The following is a 12,681-nucleotide window of genomic DNA, read 5'->3' as shown; positions in this document are numbered from 1 at the left end:
TTTGTTTTTTTTTTTTTTAAGGTATTTTTCTTGATGTTTATTTCTGAGAGAGAGAGAGAGAAAGAGAGAGAGAGAGAGAGAGGGAGAGAGACAGAGAGAAACAGAGCACGAGTGGGGGAGGGGCAGAGAGAGAGGGAGACATAGAATCCGAAGCAGGTTCCAGGCTCTGAGCTGTCAGCACAGAGCCCAACACGGGGCTCGAACTCATAAGCCGTGAGATCATGACCTGAGCCAAAGTTGGATGCTTAACTGACTGAGCCACCCAGGTGCTCCTGGACAGAAACTTCTTAGTGGTTACACTAGGAGTTTCTTTTGGGGATGAATGAAAATATTCTGGAATTAGATAGTGGTAATAGTTTATAACATTGTGAATATATTAAAAACCACTGAACTGTACTTTAAATGGTTTAAATGCTGAATTTTTGATTAAAAAGTGTAACGTACTAGAATATAATAAGCACTCTCTCAACAACTGCAACAGAAAAACAATAGAAGTAGCATCATTAAAAAATGGCTAACACATTTGAACGTGACGTAATACAATTCTGTCCATATTTAGATCCAAAGAATTTCATATCATTATATGTATCTTAATAAAAAAATTAAAAGTTAAGAAGAGTAAGGATATAGAAGGCACTGAAAAACTAACTTGAGTAATATTTCAAATAAATACAGTGAAATAAGAAGTAACTGGCCAGAGGACAACTGCCAACGTGGACGCGTACCATACTGAGTGCCAGCGTGTGTGGTAAATGGGCCTCCCCCGGAGTCGGCCATTTCTGATCCCAGACCGAACAGTACCTACTACAAGTATGGCTACAAGGGTTCACACCATGTTGAAAGGCCCTCAAACTAAAAGCCATTGTAAAAGAAAAGTTCCTACAGACATTTGAGGTTAAAATGCGAACTTTTTCTACCCACGATGGCAATTTCTGACCTGCAACTACACCTGGGCATCCGCACCAAGCTATAGATGGGCCAAGAATCCCACCATGTGCTTCGCATGTAGGCAGAGCACCAGAAGTGGCAACGTTAGTCCAGTCACATCTTTGGAACCTTCCAAAACGTGTGAGCGTGGAAACCTCCGACAAAAACGATGTACACTCAAGTCAAATACATTAAAGAGGTACTTGAGGTGGGGTGCCGGGGTGGCTCAGTCGGTTGAGTGTCCAACTCTTGATTTTGGCTCAGGTCGTGATCCCAGGATCCCACGGGATCCCAGCGTGATCCCACTCCTCGCTGAGTGTGGAGCCCACTTGGGACTCTCCCTCTCTCCCTCTCTCTCTGTCTCTCTTTCTCTCTGCCCCTCCCCTCTGTGTATGCACTTGCTCTCTAATTACACACACACACACACACACACACAAACACAAACCCAGAGGTGGTGGAGACAACTCTTGGGCACTTGTGGACTGACATTCAACAGTCCAATGTGGGGAAGCAGCTCGGAGGTTCCAACACCCAGAGTGGACACACGTGCCTCTGGTCAGCACTCCGCACCAAGCAAGTGAGGCAAACCTTGGGACCACGGCCAACACCTCATCTTTTTAGCCTCGAGTGTGGGAAGAGGATGTTTGCTTCCACGCACATAAAGAGTATGTGCTGAACAGTAATGATAGACAGACACAAAGCAAAGAGAGTGCAACGGAAACCATCAGAAGGGAGGTTAGGTGCCTAAGAGATGGCGCCAGCGGGGGTCTGTGCGCTCTGGGGAGCTGCAGAGGGGCCTAGACAGAAACCACCGGGAGGCAGCGACCTCGGGGGTGGCAGCCCGGGCCGGGCCAGGGACCAGGGCCTGCCGCAGCGCCTGGCGTTCTTGGTTCTAGAGTTGCCACTCCGCAGGGTCCTCCGAGCAGAACCACTGCTCTACTACCACATTATTTACGGTCTGCTACGTGTGTAGGCGCGAACGTATCATATTCGGGGGCCAAACTGTTACCTAAATGCAAGAACCTCTATTTGAGAAAATCACTTCGTGAAGTTTTAGTTTCTGGCCAGCTACTCAGGAAGCCCCTCTCTCACAGCTGAGGCATATCCACACTTCGAAATGCAGCCAGAGCTGGACTGGATCCCTCTGCCTTTCCTCTATGCCTCCCCACTCTAATGACTTATGCTCCCTACTTGTGATTTCAGTTGAGCTACATCTTACTTGGAGATCGGAAACTGGAAACCAAAGCACATCTGCTGACAAAAGGGTGTTCCAAGAACTGGAAAGCCCGGGGAAAACCAAAAAAGGGAAGCATCAGATAAACAAAGAAAATGGCCCCTGCCAGCAAGAAAGTACTAAACACAACATAGATGGAGGCAGATGAGCTCAGCATCAAGCCCAGCAGGGAAATTAAGAGTATCATCTAAGCAATGCCAATACAGAGAGAAGAGAGAAAACCAGAAATAGACAGGTGTGCCCTGTTGATTAAAAAAAAAAAAAAAAAAAAGCTTTCCAATAATCCATATTTATGCGAACATTTCAGCAGGGACTTTTTTCATGACACCTGATACCAGATGCTCTACAGAAGGGAGAGGGCCTGTGGCTGACACACCGGCAAAGTAAAGACCAGGGGAGACTAGGTTCTCATCCAGACAAACGCGCAGATCGTAATCACGTATGTAAAAGCCCCACTCAGGAGACAGAAACAGAGACAGGGGGTGAGGCGACGTGGACTGGACAGCCAGCCAGCCACGGGCTCACAGCCGGAGAAGAACCTGATTAACCCACAGCATAAAACTTGGTCTTAAATCCTTTAGGAAAACAATAGCTATCTGAGGGCCAGCACTGCCAATATCCCTTGATTTAGGGATTTTTCTTTAAAGCGCTCATTCAACCCTGACGGTGTGAAGATGCTGTGTCTCTCCTGGACCAGGGCCAGAGTCCTGCCATCTGGACAGAAGGAGAGAGACAGGCTGAGGCCTCAGTCCACTCGACAGACAAGCCACAAAGAGCCACATCCAGGTGGATGCTGCCCGGAGGCCGTGCTTGGACTGGAGGCAGAAGCAGCTGTGTGTGTGTGAGAAGATCCATCCTCCTGGAGCATCGACTTCACTTGGAAATACGAGTGAAAAACAGAAGACGTGGCCACATGGAGTGGATTAGGGTATTTAAATCAACTTTCACAATAAAGCATGAGATTGCGAAAGCACTGGCTCTGATCTCAGTGCCCCTTCCCAACCCCTCTGGCGGACCCCCCACCACCTTCACCTGTGGTGGAAAGGTGGGAGCCGCGCAGGTGCTGATGTGGACGGTCTTCTCTCCCGCACACCCCCACGCCGGGCCACGGCACCCCCACGCACGCCTCACCCAGCAGATGTGCACCAAGGGGCCTCTCCCTGGGCACCACGGCACCACGCTTTCTGAGCTCCCAGACCACCTCCCGCCGTTTGTCACGTTACCCAGGCCCCTCGTCATCCACGCGGCCAACACGGAACTTGTCACTCTCGGCCCTTCCCGTTCCTGTTTGACACATCTCTGCCTGCGACACTGCAGCCCGTCCCACCCCGAGGAGTGTGCCACCACCACCGAGCCGGCTGCCCCGGTGGAACTGTGCTCACCTCCCTGATTCCAACATCCACTTACTGGTTTCAGCACTCCTGATCTGACTGCCCGTCACCACCACCTCTGTGAATACAGGAAAGGCGTTCTTTTTTTTTTTTTTTTTTTTTTAAGATTCTATTTTTTTTACCTAATCTCCACACCCAGCGTGGGCTCAAACCCACAACCCCGAGATCTGAGTCTCACGCTCCACCACCTGGGCCAGCCAGGACCAGGGTATATGTTCTGTTGCTAGGGAGATGCTCTCAGATTTGGTTTATTTATCTGCGGTCTTCCAGCTAAAATAACCCATCTTGAGTTTCTAGTCCAAACCTCACATATTTTTACATGTAAGGAAAATCAGGCACTGACAAGCAACGTGCTTGCAAGGTCCCCAAATCACCAAGAAATCGGCAATTGGATAAAGAGCAAAATTGATGACATGTATACACAGAAGAAAGCCAACATATTTTTAAAAATTAGATTTTTTCTATAATACACTGAACATGAGGGAATACTATGCTGCTGCACAAAAGACAGTGAGGCGGATCCCTATACACTGCTACGGCGTGAGCTTCACGACAGGCTGTTAAGTTTAAAAAAAACAAAACAAAACAGGAAACAAGAGGGAGAAAAGCTGTATGTTGCCAGTGTCTAAGAAAGAGGGCTGTGTGCACATACACACTTACATTAAAAATAGGTATGTTGGGGCGCCTGGGTGGCTCAGGTGGTTGAGCGACCGACTTTGGCTCAGGTCATGATCTCACAGTTTGTGAGTTCGAGCCCCGCGTCCAGGCTCTGTGTCGGAGCCTGGAGCCTGCTTCGGATTCTGTGTCTTCCCCCCTCTCTGCCCCTCCCCTGCTCATGCTCTGTGTGTGTATCTCTCTCTCTCAGTAATAAATAAACGTTAAAAAAATAAAATAAAATAAAAAATTAAAAAAATTTAAAAAAAAATAAAAATAGGTATGTTACCTACAGAGGAAAAAAGAAACAGTGCACAAAGATCAGCAACAGAAGCTTGATTTCTGAAAATATTTAATTTTGATCTGGAAACACGAAAATATTTTCTAAACCTTCGACAAAATTTTAAAAGAAGCTATTCCTTAAAATTCAAATAAAAAATGAGTATAACTGGCAACCAGGTGGCTGGCACACTGGGGAACTGGCTCAGGTGACTTTAAAACTTAATTAGGCAAAACATCCCTAGGGATACATACTCTAAGGACAAAAAAGAACTCTAAGAACAACAAGAAAATCCCAAACTGTTTTCAGTAATCACGTTGGTAATATGTTGGTTTTGTTATTTTGAAACCACCACATATATTTTATAGGATAAAACAAATATATAATGATGCTAACATTGCTGGGAACCAAGGTTTGCAGCATTAGAGAAAAGCGATACCAATATAAACCAACGAAGTAAAAATCAAGTAATACTCAATTTGAAATAAACATCAGTGTGAACTGCTGATATTGTCCCTTAAAAAGCGTATTTGCCTGTCTGTCCACCCAAAAGGCCTAGCAGTGCGTGTCCCCGGTGCCCAGATGGTGGTCTCAAGACACCATTTTCTACAAAAGGGAACCAGAGCTGCTCGGAGAAGAGCCAACGCCAGGCCTGGGGCAAAGAAGTTTAGAACAAATCTGGAACACCTCACGGTACCAGAAAGCAAGGAAGGGAAGAGTGCAGGTCACGTCAAAGGACAAAGGAGCCCACTAAAGAGGCTCCACCAGCCACAAGTGGCTCAGGATTGGCATCTGTAAGAATCCTGTGAGGGACTGAAACGTACCACGTGTGTTGAAGTTCACAAGTTGGTAACACTACTTGAAACAGTCACCTGTCACTTTGGGAGTGGCTACAGAACCATCTCATTATTGAGCACAGAGAAAGAGAACGTATCCTCTTCTTCCTATCTGAACTGCCCCTTAGGGTGACCAAATACTGAACGAAGGGCAGTTTCCATCTACCGACATATTTCAGCTACTCAAGGCAGAACAAACGAGTAATGTCATTTCACAACCTGCGAGGACTAAGTCCAGGCACTGAGCAGCACAGGCCCGGAGCCACGAAGACGCGTGCCTCCTGGTGAGGGCACACACCACGGCCTCAGCAGGGCCTTGTGCTCAAAGGCCAGGCCAGAAGGTGGTCAACCGGCCGGATCTATCACCACCTCACAGGAGATGCAGACGGCAGAAGAACACTTTCGGTGCAAAGGGCAAAATTCAACACAGGGAAACCTGACCACAACCAGCCACCCAAGAACACGTGAGGAAGAAAAGGGACAGGGAGGGGCAGTCGCAGGATGAAAACAGGCCGAAGGGACATTATCAGCTAGCTGCCGCTGTGCGAGCCCTGCTTCAAACAAACTAAAAACACTGACACAACTGGGGAAAACTGAATGGTCCTGGTATTATGAATAATTTTTAAAACTGCACTTTTCTTAATACTTGAGAATTTATCAAAAATAGCTATATATTAAATCTCACTACGGATGTAAGCATTTCAAACCCATTTTATATTCATTTTACTGTTCTAACATAGTAAAGAGTTCTTAATTTCAAGTATAATCTGACACTCAATCACAAATTAGAGATGAAAACAGGGTATTTTGTTTCCTTTCAAACTCCCAGAGAAAGACAGTTAGGGAGCAAACAGTTCATGCACCAGAAGATGCAATCCCAGAGCACCTGGCTGGCTCGGTCAGAAGAGCATGTGATTCTTGATCTTCGGGTTGAGTTCAAGCCCCACCTTAGGTGCAGAGATTACTTAAAAGTAAAATCTTAAAAAAAAGAAGATGCAATCCTCAGCTGAAGCAAGCCTCCACCCGCGGCCACCAGCACCTTCACTGCAGTGGGGTCCTGCTAGGGAAGGGTGGCCCCAAGCTTTCAGAGGGTAGGCCTATGAGGCAGAAATTCCTACAATTACCCTTGGCATCAAACACATGTATCATTACTGGGTCATGAAAGGTGATGTCGATTATTCTCGAAGTTTAACGCTGGTTTAAAAAAAATGAAAAATAAAATGAAGGTCTGACACCAAAATACGGTACTACATGTGCAGAAGGTACTCAGATACATCTGTTACAAAGTGAAATTACTAAAGCCAAAAATGAGTACATTCTGGATGTTGTTTAATGCCTTTATTTTTCTGAAAAGCAAACAAGTTCCAGCTGCAAAAAGAAATCTATATAAATTAAAATCGTCCAGTGACATACCCGTGTGTCATATGCTGTAAGAAGATACACCAAAGCTCGATCAGGGAGGAAGAGATTTCAACAGAGAAAGAAGCAAGGCGGTGTCAGTCTTATCCTTCTTCACAGAATGTAGTGGAGTTTCTTACCTGAGGAGTAAGAATAATACTCGGTCATCTCACACTGGGAACATTTTTGAAACTTTTAAAACTAGAATTTCAAAAATGTAAATTAAAAAAAACGATCAAGAAAGAAGTTCAAATAACACATTTTAACCACTCTATATAAAGTGTACTTTGGATTTGCTACGTTTTTTTGAGTTGGACACAAATGACAAAGTCAGGATGTCTTCGGACTATTTTTATTTTAACATAACTTTTATCGTGGAGTATTACACATAAAAAGCACAGGAAACACGCATGTTCAGCACATAAACGAACGCTAGTTCAACTACCACCCCGGCCAAGAAATAGAACATTGCTGAAACCCCAAAAAAGGCAGGGTGCCTCTCTCTGACCCCAAGCCCTTTCCTCCTACTGTGAGCAACTACCCTAACTTTTATGGTTACCATTCCCTACTTTACATTTATCCCCTAGGTATGTGGCTCTGATACAGCTCTTTTGCCAACTTCTGAATTTTATGAGAACAGAATCCTATGCGCGTGTTCCTTTGTCTTGCTCTTTGTTTTTTTCTGCTCCACCCGCCATTTACTTTCATTGCTACGTAGTCTTCCACTGCGTAAATAGACCGCAATTTATTTATCCATTCCCCTGTCCCCGGAATAGCTTCTGCTTTGGAGCAAAGCCACACCACTGAGATCTGGGGCCCCTGGGTGGCTCAGCTGGCTAAGCGTCCAACTCTTGGTTTTAGATTCAGCTCATGATCTCCTGGGTTTGAGCCTCTTGTCAGGCTCTGAGCTGACAGCACGGAGCCTGCTTGGGAGTCTCTCTCTGCCTCTCCCCCACTCACACTCTCTCATGCTCTCTCAAAATAAATAAATAAATAAATAAATAAATAAATAAATAAATAAATAAAAACTTAAAAAAAAAAAAAGATACACTACAAAGATCTTTCTGGTGCAGCTATCTTAATTAAGCACATGAGCATGTATTTCTCTGGTGTATACACCTAGAAATGTGACTACTAGGTTATCCAGTAAGTATCTACTCAACTTCGCCAAATAAAGCCAAACTATTTCCCAAAGCAGTTGCAACAATTTACACTCCCACCAGAAGGGTATGAGAGAGTTTCTGGTGCTTAACTTCTTCAACAAGACTGGTCAGACTTTTTAATTCTTGCTAACTGAATGGCTGTGTAGTGGTATCCTAAGAATTCTTTGTTACATAGACCTTAATAATTATTTTGAATAAATTCATGAAATTCTGCAGCAATGCAAATTTAATTTTGCAACCAAGTATCTGTTCATTTTTCCAATGGTTACTGCACTATGATTTCTCATCAGGTTTAATTAACTCCCTAACCTCAGTCCACCAGCCTCCAGAGACACTGACTCCAACCCCCAGGCATAGGGGGACGTGTGCCAGTTGAGCATCCTAGTCCCTGGGCAGAGTTGGTTCATCCCTGTGAACATACAAAGTCAAAATTAATAAAGTCTTTTCTTCCTCCTCTGGAACTCAAAGAGATTCTCTCTTCCCCAAAGTACCTGAACACGTGGAAAGCAATCTGCCAACTAGGACATCTTGTGTGAGCAAGAAACAGACTTGTTTGTAATAAGCTACTTATTTTGTTACAGGAATCAGAGTTGCCCACTGTTTAATGTGAAATGACACGTGTTAATGACATTCTAGTAACACTCTAGTCCTGCTCTTTGCCTTAAAGTATATTTTGTCTGACACTATACGATCTTATTTTTGGTGTTTGCATAGTTTATTTTTTTCATCATTTTACTTTCAACATTTCTTAATCCTTATAGATGAATGTCTTGTAAACAGTATATAGTTGGATTTTTTAAACACCTTATTAAAAAAAAAAATCTCGGTATCTTCGTCTTCTAAATGGAAAATTTACTCTATTCGCATTGGAAGCCATTACATACGCCTAGGTAGATTTAATTCTACCATTGTACCTGGGGCTTTCTTTCCTTTTTTAATCCCAACCCAACCTACCAGAGGCTTTTCTATTTGCCTTCTTTTGGATTGTTACCATTCCAACCTCTGCTCCCTAGTAATCTAGAAGTCACGTGTCTGGTTTTTATTCTTCTTATGATTACTTTAGAAATACAATGTGATATGCAGGCTCTTAAAGGCCACTGCGGTATCTCTCCCCTTCTCTTGGACAGCAAGGACTTTAAAATACTAACTCCATTCATCACACTGCCAACGTATGTCCTACCGCTGTGTTTACATATGTGCACGTATTTTTGTCATATTAACATTATAGGTGACCTTCATTTTTGTTAGATGGAGAATCCTTTCCTGTTGTGTAGTGAAGGTATTACTCCTAGTGCTTTTTGGCTTTCACTGCTGGTGTTGGGAAGCGGCCTGTTGTGCCTCGGTAGGCAATCATGTGCTCCACTACCCTGTGTTTGGCTGTGGGATTTCTTTTTGCTTAGGGTATCCTGCCAGTCATTTGTTGAACATCTTAAACCTACGGTTTGGATTGTTTCAAGTTCCTGGAACACTGTCAACCATTTTCTTCTCAAACACTGCTCTGCACCATCTGTGTCCTCTACTCCCAGAACCCAATTACACGTACGTCAGACTTCACTACCTCCTCCGAGTCTCCTGCCTTCCTTTGCGTTCCCCATACTTCTATCTCTGTGCTTCACTTTCATTTTCCTTTTTTTGATCTATTATGATGTGGATTACACTGATTGATTTTCCAGTGTTAAACCAATTTTTCACTCTGAGATAAACCTTATTTGATTGTTATGTAATATCCTTTTTATGTTTCTACATGGATTACATTTGCTAAAGTTCATGGCAGACATGCGTGTACAACAAATACACTTGGTGGTTTTCCTTTATTACAATGTCTTTGTCTAGTTTTGCTTTCAGAGCAGTGCTGGCCTCATAGAATGAGATAGGAAGCGTTTCCTCCTCCTCAATTTTCTAAAAAACTTTTTGTCTGATTAGTATTCCTTCTTCTATAAGTGTTTAATACAATTCACCAGTGAAGTCATTTGGGTCTGGAGTGTTCTTTGAGGTAAGGAGTTTAATTACAAATTCAATTTCTTTAATAAATACGGTTATGAAGGTTATATATTTCTTCGAGTGAGCTTTGGTGGTTTGTGTTTTTCAAGGAATGTTTTCATTTTGTCAAATTTATTGGCATAAAATGATTCACAATTTTACCCTTCTTACCCTTTCAACGTCTGTAGGATCTGTAGTGATACCCTCTTTTACATCCCTGATATTGGCATTAATATTTTCTTTCATTCCCACTGATGACAGATTATCCTGGATACGACAGTCACCTTTGACTTACTACACTTTACCTGCAAATACTATTATACCACTTTAAGCATATAGTAACACCATATTTCTGTTTCTCCCCTCCCGTCTTTTGTGCAGTTTTCATTTATTTACCTCTGCAAGTATAAGAAGTCCCACATTACACTGTTATTTTTGCTTTAAATAGCCTATTTTTATTTTCTTATTATTATTTTGAAAGTCTATTTATTTTGAGAGAGACAGAGAAAGCAGGGGAGGAGTAGGGAGAGGAACAATCCCAAGCAGGCTTGGCACCCGCACAGAGCCCGATGTGGGGCTCGAACACTCGAAACTGTGAGATCATGACCTGTGCTGAAATGAACAGTTGAATGCTTAACTGAGCAAGCCACCAGGCGCTCCAAAATAGCCAAAAAAAAAAAAAAAAAGGCAATTAGAAGTGAGAATTGACCATTTCTGGTTCTTTTCATTCCTCTCTGTAAAAATTTCCATCTGGTATCATTTCCTTCTACCTGAACTTCCTTAAAAAATTTCTTGAAGCGTAGGCACGCCTGGGGGGCTCAGAGGGTTGAGCACAGACTTTGGCTCAGTCATGATCTCACAGTTAGGGAGTTTAAGCCCCACATCTGACTCACTGCTGTGAGCACAGAGCCGGCTTCAGATCCTCTGTCCCCTTTCTCTCTGCCCCTTCCCCACTTGCGCTCCCTTTCTCAAAAATAAACAAACATTAAAAGATTTTTTTTCTTGTAGTGCATGCAGTTCTGCTGGCAATAAAATCTGTCAGCTTTTCTTGGCCTAGAAATTTTGATTTCACTTTTATTTCTAGAAGATATTTTCTCTGGGCACAGAATTCTAAACTAACAGGTTTTTCTTTTGGTACTTTAAACATGTCATTCTGTTGTCTTTTGGCTAGCACAAATCGGACCAGAAGCCAGCTGCCATTTCTATCTTTGTTCCTCTGTAATGTCTTTTCTTCTCACTGCTTTTTAAGTTTTGGGCTTTTTCTTTTCTCTTTATCTCTGGTTTTTCAGGAATTGGATGTTGCAGTATGTCGGTATGGTTTTGTGTACTCTATTTGGGATTTTTGAGCTTTGTGGTTTATAGTTTTCATCAAATTTTTAATTTTTTTTCAGCCATTATTCCTTCAAATGTTGTTTCCATTCCCTCCTCTCCTGGAACCCCAATTACACATATCTTGGAGCAGGTGGTTTTGTCTCACAGGTCCCTAAATGCTCTGTTATTCTCTTCAGTCTTCTCTATTCTTTTTGCTGTATTTTGGATTGTTTCTATTGCTAAGTCTTGAAGTTCAATGACCTTTTCTGTAGTGCCAACCTGCTATTAATCTCTCTACTGCATTTTTCATTTCAGATACAGTATTTTTCATCTGAAAGTTTTATTTCAGTCTTTCTTTTCATATCTCTCATTTCACTCATTTTCCTCTACATTTTTGAATATGTGTGACTTCCATGTAACAGTTATTTTAATGTCCTTGTCTGTGAATTCCATCATCTGTTATTTTTGGGTCTGTTTCTATTGACTGATTTTTTTCCTGGTTAATATCATATTTTCTTGCTTCTCTGTATGCCTGATAGTATTTTTTAAGGTTTTTAAATTTTTTTTAATGTTTTTTAAATTTATTTTTGAAAGAGAGCATAAGCAGGGGAGGGGCAGAAAGAAAGAGGGGGTCAGAATCCGAAGCAGGCTCCAGGCTCTGAGCTGTCAGCACAGAGCCCAATGCGGGGCTCGAACTCACGAACCACGAGATCATGACCTGAGCCAAAGTCCAATGCTTAAGGGACTGAGCCACCCAGGCACCCTGCCTGGTAATTTTTATTGTATGTTGGACACCCAAATTTTTTTTACACTATTGGGAGCTAGAATTTACTACACCCTTTCTTTTTCTTTTAAAGTAGGCTCCACACCCAGTATGGGGCCCAACATGAGGCTTGAATTCACAATCCTGAGATCAAGACCTTAGCTGAGATCAAGAGTTGGATGCTTAATCAACTGAGTCACCCAGGTGCCCCAAGATTTTATTATATATATATTTAGAGAAAGAGAAAGAACACGAGCAAGGGGAAGGGCAGAGGGAGAGAGAGAATTTTTTTTTTTTTTTTTTGAGAGAGACAGAGAGAGAGAAAGACAGAGACAGAGAGAGCACAAGCAGAGGAAAAGACCGAGAGAGAGAATCCCAAGCACGATCTCAGCTTTAGCAGGGAGCCCGATGCGAGGCTCCATCTCCAACCATGAGACTACAACCCAAGCCAAAATCAAGAGTCAGATGCTCAACTGGCAGCCACCCAGGTGCCCTGAGAATCGGAAGCAGGCCCCATGCCCAGGGTGGGAGCCCAATACAGGGCTCAATCCCACAGCCCTGTGATCAGGACCCAAGATGAAATCAAGAGTCAGACGTTCAAATGAATGAGCCACCCAGGCACCCCTATTAAGTCCTTTTCAATACAGCAGGACTTTGTTCTGAGAAACGTTATTTGGAACCATTTAGGACAGGTCTACAATGGCCTTTATGGTCTAGAGCTAATCCAGCCCCACTAGTGAGGGG

The 12,681-nt window shown here is 43.2% G+C and overlaps 1 protein-coding gene across 9 annotated transcripts in view; it reads right to left on the bottom strand.

Annotated features, from left to right (window-relative positions):
* The window catches only part of TRAF3 (TNF receptor associated factor 3), a 126,331-nt gene that overhangs the window by 49,271 nt on the left and 64,379 nt on the right, over positions 1-12,681 (bottom strand). For 7 of the 9 annotated variants that reach the window (XM_060620828.3, XM_078447821.2, XM_060620825.3 and 4 more), the window contains one exon: positions 6,736-6,860. The exons of 1 other annotated variant lie outside the window; for it this stretch is intronic. The gene's annotated coding sequence lies outside the window, so the exon portion shown is untranslated. Of the gene's footprint in view, positions 1-6,735; positions 6,861-8,192; positions 8,293-12,681 lie in introns of all 9 variants that reach the window. One more of the 9 variants, XM_060620826.3, reaches the window with a different exon arrangement.

The sequence above is a fragment of the Panthera onca genome, chromosome B3 (genome assembly GCF_046562875.1).
Source record: "Panthera onca isolate mPanOnc1 chromosome B3, mPanOnc1 haplotype 2, whole genome shotgun sequence".
Classification (NCBI taxonomy): Eukaryota; Metazoa; Chordata; class Mammalia; order Carnivora; family Felidae; genus Panthera; species Panthera onca.
Note: the sequence above shows the minus strand (reverse complement) of the source record. Positions and strands in the feature narration are given on the sequence as shown.